Here is a 6,747-nt window from a genome sequence, read left to right as displayed (position 1 = left end):
GGAATGGGTTTGTTAACAAGACTTGATCAACCTTGTTAGTGGATTCTTTTTGATGAGCATGAGATGGATGAAACTAGAAGCACAGCCTTCTGTACCCCACTTTTACTTTCTATTATTTATATTAAATAAAGTAAAAATAGTATTTTCTGTCTGTTTCCTGACTTATCTGTGCAATATAAAAATATCCCGAAAATAAAAGTCTTCAGAATGCCATGCCAATTTAATATGATTTTTTCGGGAATATTTGAGGATTTACTGTGCAAAAATTACCGCGGGAGGAGCTGCCACCTGGTCACGAGGGTGGTGGGCGCCCCCCTATAGGGCGCGCCCCTGCCTCGTGGGCCCACGGTGGCCCTCCTCCACTTATCCCAACACCCATCTTCTTCCTCTATCTCACACAAACCCGAAAAACCAACTCAAGCACGAGTTCCAGCCACTTTTGCTGCGATTTTCGATCTCCTTGCTCAAAGCACCTCTCGCAAAACTGCTTGGGGAGATTGTTCCTTGGTATGTGACTCCTCCATTGGTCCAATTAGTTTTTGTTCTAGTGCTTTATTCTTTGCAAATTTGTGCTGCATAGGTGACCATGTTCTTGAGCTTGCATGTCAAATTTATATGGTTCTAAGTAGTTCTAATGCTTGATATAGGCTCTAGGCACTTGTAGGAGTAGTTGCTATCAGTTTTATTGAAGTTGGTTCACTTTTGTTTGAAGTTACTAAAAATTTCAGATTGTTTCAGAAAAATAATGAGGAGATTTTTGAGGGGCTCGTCGAGTCAAAGCTCGAAGGAAAAGGCACTGAAGCCTAAGTATAATTTGCCGCGCACCGCGGAGATTCGGGCGTGTGAATGGCCTTCTGAAGATTTCTTGAGAGCAACCGACATCTATGAAGATTTTCATGAATTGGCTCACAATGCAGGCCTCACTGCTTTCCTCCACGACCAATGCGATCAGTATCTCTTACTCACAAATACCTTTGTGCAAAACTTTCATTTTCATTTTAGGAACTCACCACCTACGGTGGAGTTTCATTTATATGATGAGCATAAGGAGATGTCACTTTATGATTTCTGTCGGATTTGTTTAGTCCCTTTTGAGGGCAAGACAGAAGAACCACATCATGATGATGTGGCTGGGTTTATTGATAATATCACTGTAGGAGAAACCAGGAAGGTTTCCGACGCACGAATCACTAGCATACATTTTCCTGTTTTGCGTTACTTTGCATTATTTGCTAGTCGTTGTTTAATTAGATGCGGAAACTCTGGAAACCTTAGTATCCCTGATTTAATTATTCTGCTCCAAGGTTTATACAGTGATAACACTTTTAGTTTGGGCGGTATTATTGCTAGACGGTTAAATATGAACCGTACTAAGGGCCCCATCTTTGGAGGCATCTATGCCACACACCTAGCCGCACATTTTAACATACCTATTAGGCATGCTGAGAAGGAAGAAAAGGTGTTGCCCCGTGTTTATCTAGATCATAAAAGTATGGTGGCACATGATTTTATTGTTAAAAATAGGGCAGGGGAGCTTAAATATCAATTGTTCTTTAATAAACATCATCCTGAGACTATTACCTTGCCTGCTCCTTCTTTGTTTGATTTGACTGCAGGCACGTACCTTGTTCCGTTGACGGCTATTCACGCCTACCGGAACCCTGCACCAGTCGAGGAGCCAGAACAGGAACCACAAGATGAGCCTCCACGACAATCTGTTTATTCTTGGGATCCAGAGATGACTGTCAGCCAGTGGCAGTCAGAGTCTTCTTCTTCATCACAGTATGATCCCAACTATTCTTCCTCATCACAGTACGACCCCAACAACTATTATTATGGATATCCGCCAGGCCAGCCGTGGCCATAGACCAACTTAGGCCAAAAGCCTAAGCCTGGGGGAGTACGTATTTTTCACCGACATTACATTATGTTCACACACACTCATTGCTAGATGTCGGTGCTCATACTTTTTTATTGTAATATCCATGCTAGTTTATTTTCCTTTTCCTGCTTTCTTCTTGTGTGTTTGTTAAACCTTAAGAAAAACCAAAAAAAATTAGTAGTAGTTTATTTTTCTACTGTAGTAGTAATAATAAAAAAGAAAACCCAAAAATATTTCCCGTTCTTCTTCTGCTTGTTGGGAGCTTTCCCGTGTAAATAGTTTATTTCTTTTCTTTTATTTGGGGGTCGGTAGGAGAAGACCTTAATTAAATTGATGAAGTGGCTCTTATATGCATTATTGTTGATTTAACCAAGAGCCCATATTGCCTTGTCTTCTCCTGTTTATTGAATGCTCGCATATTCCAGCTTAGTCCAATGCACGTGCACTCTTATTATTATTCACACCGTTCGGTCGTGCAAGTGAAAGGCAATTATGATGATATATGATGGACTGACTGAGATGAGAAAAGCTGGTATGAACTCGACCTGTTTTGTTTTTGTAAATATGATGAGTCCCTCGTTCTTGATTCAGCTTATTATGAATAAACATGTTTGCAATGACAATTAGAGATCATAGTTGCTTGTGCCATGCTTGATTACCTATGAGTTATAATGGTTTACCTTGTGTGCCAACATGCTATTGAGATGATTATGATGTGGTATGTGAAGGAAATATGCCCTAGAGGCAATAATACATAGACAAACATAGTGTCACTAGTATGCCTCTACTTGACTAGCTCGTTGATCAAAGATGGTTATGTTTCCTAACCATAGACATGAGTTGTCATTTGATTAACGGGATCACATCATTAGGAGAATGATGTGATTGACTTGACCCAGTCCGTTAGCATAGCACTTGATCATTTAGTTTGTTGCTATTGCTTTCTTCATGACTTATACATGTTCCTATGACTATGAGATTATGCAACTCCCGTTTACCGGAGGAACACTTTGTGTGCCACCAAACGTCACAATGTAACTGGGTGATTATAAAGGTGCTCTACAGGTGTCTCCGAAGGTACTTGTTGGGTTGGCGTATTTCGAGATTAGGATTTGTCACTCCGATTGTCAGAGAGGTATCTCTGGGCCCTCTCGGTAATGCACATCACATAAGCCTTGCAAGCACTACAACTAATAAGTTAGTTGCAGGATGATGTATTACGGAACGAGTATAGAGACTTGCTGGTAACGAGATTGAACTAGGTATTGAGATACCGACGATCAAATCTCGGGCAAGTAACATACCGATGACAAAGGGAACAACGTATGTTGTTATGCGGTCTGACCGATAAAAGATCTTCGTAGAATATGTGGGAGCCAATATGAGCATCCAGGTTCCGCTATTGGTTATTGACCGGAGACGTGTCTCGGTCATGTCTACATTGTTCTCGAACCCGTAGGGTCCGCACGCTTAACGTTACGATGACAGTTTCATTATGAGTTTATATATTTTGATGTACCGAAGGTTGTTCGGTGTCCCGGATATGATCACGGACATGACGAGGAGTCTCAAAATGGTCGAGACATAAAGATCGATATATTGGACGGCTATATTCAGATACCGGAAGTGTTTCGGGTGATTTCGGAGAAAACCGGAGTGCAGGAAGGGTTACCGGAACCCCCTGGGGAAGTATTGGGCCTTAGTGGGCCTGAGGGGAGAGAGAGGGCAGCAGCCCAGGAGGTGGCGCGCCCCTCCCATGGGGAGTCCGAATTGGACTAGGGGAGGGGGCGCGGCCCCTCTTTCCCTCTCCCTCTCCCTCTCTTTCCTTCCCCCTCCCCTCTTCCTAGTTGGACTAGGAAAGGCGAGTCCTACTCCTACTAGGAGGAGGACTCCCCCCTCCTTGGTGCGCCTCAAGGGCCGGCCGGCCTCCCCCCTTGCTCCTTTATATACAGGGGCAGGGGGGCACCTCTAGACACACAAGTTGATCTTCGTGATCGTTCTCTTAGCCGTGTGCGGTGCCCCCCTCCACCATAATCCTCAATAATATTGTAGCGGTGCTTAGGCGAAGCCCTGCGACGGTAGAACATCAAGATCGTCACCATGCTGTCGTGCTGACGGAACTCTTCCCCGACACTTTGCTGGATCGGAGTCCGGGGATCATCATCGAGCTGAACGTGTGCTAGAACTCGGAGGTGCCGTAGTTTCGGTGCTTGATCGGTCGGGCCGTGAAGACGTACGACTACATCAACCGCGTTGTGCTAACGCTTCTGCTTCCGGTCTACGAGGGTACGTAGACAACACTCTCCTCTCTTGTTGCTATGCATCACCATAATCTTGCGTGTGCGTAGGAATTTTTTTGAAATTACTACATTCCCCAACAGTGGCATCCGAGCCTAGGTTTTATGCGTTGATGTTGTGCATGAGTAGAACACAAGTGAGTTGTGGGCGATATAAGTCATATTGCTTACCAGCATGTCATACTTTGGTTCAGCAGTATTGTTGGATGAAGCGGCCCGGACCGACATTACGCGTACGCTTACGCAAGACTGGTTCTACCGACGTGCTTTGCACACGGGTGGCTAGCGGGTGTCAGTTTCTCCAACTTTAGTTGAACCAAGTGTGGCTACGCCCGGTCCTTGCGAAGGTTAAAACAGCACCAACGTGACAAACTATCGTTGTGGTTTTGATGCGTAGGTAAGAACGGTTCTTGCTAAGCCCATAGCAGCCACGTAAAACTTGCAACAACAAAGTAGAGGACGTCTAACTTGTTTTTGTAGGGCATGTTGTGATGTGATATGGTCAAGACATGATGCTAAATTTTATTGTATGAGATGATCATGTTTTGTAACCGAGTTATCGGCAACTGGCAGGAGCCATATGGTTGTTGCTTTATTGTATGCAATGCAATTGCGCTGTAATGCTTTACTTTATCACTAAGCGGTAGCGATAGTCGTGGAAGCATAAGATTGGCGAAACGACAACGATGCTACGATGGTGATCAAGGTGTCACGCCGGTGACGATGGTGATCATGACAGTGTTTTGAAGATGGAGATCACAAGCACAAGATGATGATGGCCATATCATATCACTTATATTGATTGCATATGATGTTTATCTTTTATGCATCTTATCTTGCTTTGATTGACGGTAGCATTATAAGATGATCCCTCACTAAATTATCAAAGTATAAGTGTTCTCCCTGAGTATGCACCGTTGCGAAAGTTCTTCGTGCTGAGACACCACATGATGATCGGGTGTAATAGGCTCTACGTTCAAATACAACGGGTGCAAAACAGTTGCACACACGGAATACTCAGGTTTAACTTGACGAGCCTGGCATATAACAGATATGGCCTCGGAACACGGAGACTGAAAGGTCGAGCGTGAATCATATAGTAGATATGATCAACATATTGATGTTCACCATTGATACTACTCCATCTCACGTGATGATCGGACATGGTTTAGTTGATTTGGATCATGTAATCACTTAGAGGATTAGAGGGATATCTTTCTAAGTGGGAGTTCTTAAGTAATATGATTAATTTAACTTAAATTTATCATGAACTTAGTACCTGATAGTATCTTGCTTGTCTATGTTTGATTGTAGATAGATGGCTCGTGTTGTTGTTCCGTTGAATTTTAATGTGTTCCTTGAGGAAGCAAAGTTGAAAGATGGTGGTAGCAATTACACGGACTGGGTCCGTAACTTGAGGATTATCCTCATTGCTGCACAGAAGAATTACGTCCTGGAAGCACCGCTAAGTGCCAAGCCTGCTGCAGGAGCAACACCAGATGTTATGAACGTCTGGCAAAGCAAAGCTGATGACTACTCGATAGTTCAGTGTGCCATGCTTTACGGCTTAGAACTGGGTCTTCAACGACGTTTTGAACGTCATGGAGCATATGAGATGTTCCAGGAGTTGAAGTTAATATTTCAAGCAAATACCCGGATTGAGAGATATGAAGACTCCAATAAGTTCTATAGCTGCAAGATGGAGGAGAATAGTTCTGTCAGTGAACATATACTCAAAATGTCTGGGTATCATAATCACTTGACTCAACTGGAGGTTAATCTTCCTGTTGATAGAGTCATTGACAGAGTTCTTCAATCACTGCCACCAAGCTACAAAAGCTTCGTGATGAACTATAATATGCAAGGGATGAATAAGACTATTCCTGAGCTCTTCGCAATGCTAAAAGCCGCGGAGGTAGAAATCAAGAAGGAGCATCAAGTGTTGATGGTCAATAAGACCACCAGTTTCAAGAAAAAGGGCAAAGGGAAGAAGAAAGGGAACTTCAAGAAGAACAGCAAACAAGTTGCTGCTCAGGAGAAGAAACCCAAGTCTGGACCTAAACCTGAAACAGAGTGCTTCTACTGCAAGCAGACTGGTCACTGGAAGCGGAACTGCCCCAAATATTTGGTGGATAAGAAGGATGGCAAAGTGAACAAAGGTATATGTGATATACATGTTATTGATGTGTACCTTACTAATGCTCGCAGTAGCACCTGGGTATTTGATACTGGTTCTGTGGCTAACATTTGCAACTCGAAACAGGGGCTACGGATCAAGTGAAGATTGGCTAAGGACGAGGTGACGATGCGCGTGGGAAATGGTTCCAAAGTCGATGTGATCGCGGTCGGCACGCTACCTCTACATCTACCTTCGGGATTAGTATTAGACCTAAATAATTGTTATTTGGTGCCAGTGTTGAGCATGAACATTATATCTGGATCTTGTTTGATGCGAGACGGTTATTCATTTAAATCAGAGAATAATGGTTGTTCTATTTATATGAGTAATATCTTTTATGGTCATGCACCCTTGAAGAGTGGTCTATTTTTAATGAATCTTGATAGTAG

Source organism: Triticum urartu, chromosome 6A, assembly GCF_056163025.1.
Source record: "Triticum urartu cultivar PI428250 chromosome 6A, HENAU_Tu73, whole genome shotgun sequence".
NCBI classification, from domain to species: domain Eukaryota; kingdom Viridiplantae; phylum Streptophyta; class Magnoliopsida; order Poales; family Poaceae; genus Triticum; species Triticum urartu.
This window is presented reverse-complemented; position numbering follows the sequence as displayed.